A 2500-nucleotide genomic window follows, 5' to 3' on the forward strand; every position below is an offset into this window, starting at 1 on the left:
TTTTCACGGACAATGCTTAGGAACATTTTATTCATTATTATGCAATATAGAACAATGTCTTTATCACGATTTTTCACTAATGTTTCTCTTTCCATTTTTCTGACTCACAAAAAGTCACTCATTTATTCTCATTTCCTGCCTCTTCTAGATATAATTCAGAATAAGAGATTATGAATATTTAATGTTTAGTATTACAGTACTCTTACGTACCAAAAAAAGGGATAACCTAGTATACACACATGCTCAGCTGCCTTCTATTCTAAAGTTAATTAGATTAATCCACATTTAACATTTAAAGGCTCGGAACGTATGAGCTACTCTGCTGACTACATATTTTTTTTTTTTACTGATGACTATTTATTTATCTATCTTTCTGTCTGTTTATTATGTGTGTGTGTGTGTCTGTTTCCCTCTCTCTCTCTCTCTCTCTCTCTCTCTCTCTCTTTCTTTCTCTCTCTCTCTCTTTCTCTCTCTCTCTCTCTCTCTCTCTCTCTCTCTCTCTCTCTCTCTCTCTCTCTCTCTCTCTCTCTGTGTATTGTCTATCTGCCATTTTTTTTAAACATGTGTCTGCGCGCGCGCGCGCGCGTGTGTGTGTGTATGTGTGTGTGTGTGTGTGTGTGTGTGTGTGTGTGTGTGTGTGTGTGTGTGTGTGTGTGTGTGTGTGTGTGTGTGTGTGTGTGTGTGTGTGTGTGTGTGTGTGTGTGTGTGTGTGTGTGTGTGTGTTTTTCCCTCCTACCTGCTCAAACTGAACAAAAATTCTTGACGACCAACGTAGAGAGAAAAAAAAAGAAAAAATGTACCCATGTACGTATAAAAAGATGAATACCCTTTTTATAACGTCACTGTATGTATTTCATTACTTAGAACCCGGAGAAAATGAATATAAAATCAAAACCAACAAAAAAATAAAAAATAAATAATAATAATCATATTTTTTTGCAATTGATTCACCCTAGCGTAGCAGAGACAAAATAAATGAATAAATAAATAACTAAATAAATAAATAAATAAAAATAAACACAATATATTCCCCCAGAAATCGTGATCAAGAAAACGTTCCCAAAATATTTTTTTTCTTTTCTTTTCTTTTATTTTCATCTATTTTCTACCTTTACTGTTTATTCAGCAAACTAAAAAAAAAAAAAAAAAAAAAAAAAAAAAAAAGAAAAAAAGGGTAATTGGTATTTGAAAAGCTGGACAGTTTTTTTTTTTTTTTTTTTGGGGGGGGCGGTGTCTAAGATTGGTCAATTAGTGGATAAATAACAGGCGAATAGGGGAATAAGTGATGTTTGATGATTGTATGATAGATGGATGGATGAATAGATAGAAAGATAGATAGATAGATACAGGTAGATAGATAGAGATGGATGGATGCATAAATAGATAGATAGATAGATAGATAGATATACATAGATATAGATAGATATAGATAGATATAGATTAGATATAGATAGATATAGATTGACAGATAGATAGGTACATAGATGGATAGATAGATAGATGGATGAATGGATGGATAGAAGATAGATAGATAGATAGGTGAATGGATAGATAGATAAATTAATAGACAGATATACGCACACATCTCTACACAGATAGACCTACTTGTATAAAAAAAAAAAAAAGTTTTTATACTCCATCTAAAAAAAAATATAAAAAATAAGTAAATAAATTTATAAATTAAGGATAGAAAAAAAAAAAAAAAAAAAAAAAAAAAAAATATATATATATATATATATATATATATATATATATATATATATATATATATATATAAAGAAAAAAATATATATTTCGTTATCATTTACTTGTTTCATTTCCCTCTTTGTTTATAATATCTTAATTAAAGTAAAACGCAAGTAACAGTAATCTCTCCTCCTTGTATTTTCTGTTCGTCCGGAAGTGAAGAAAAATATTTTGTGTTTACTGATGAATCGCTTAATTGGATTAGAAAGAGGAAAATGACGGGGGAAAAAAAGAAAAAAAAAATAGTTGGAGAAATCTGGGTGGTTTTCGTTTGTTTTTTTCTTTCTCTTTCTTTCTTTCTTTCTTTTTGTCTTTCTCTCTTCTCTCTTTCTCTCTTTCTCGATTTTTCTTTCTCTCTCTTCTCTTCTCTTCTCTTTCTCTCTCTTCTCTCTCTTTCTTCTCTCTCTCTCTCTCTCTCTTTTCTTTCTTCTCTCTCTCTCTCTCCTTTTTCTTTCTTTCTCGATTTCTTTCTTGCCTTTTTTCTCTCTTTCTGTCTTTCTTTCTTTCTCTTTTTCTCTTCTTCTTCACCATCTTTCATTCCCCTTTTCTTCCTTCTTTTCCCACTCTCATCTTATTTCATCTTATTTTCTTTCTTCCCTTCTCCCCTATCTCCTTTTTCGCCTCTTCTCCAATTATTCTTCTCTCGCCTCATCCTCCATCTTCCCTCTTATCCTCCTTCCCTCCTTTATCCCTTCTTCCTTCTCTCACTTCATCCTCTTTCCCTCCCCACACGTCCTCCTCCTCCTCCTCCTTC

The sequence above is a fragment of the Penaeus monodon genome, chromosome 7, assembly GCF_015228065.2.
Source record: "Penaeus monodon isolate SGIC_2016 chromosome 7, NSTDA_Pmon_1, whole genome shotgun sequence".
Lineage (NCBI taxonomy): Eukaryota > Metazoa > Arthropoda > Malacostraca > Decapoda > Penaeidae > Penaeus > Penaeus monodon.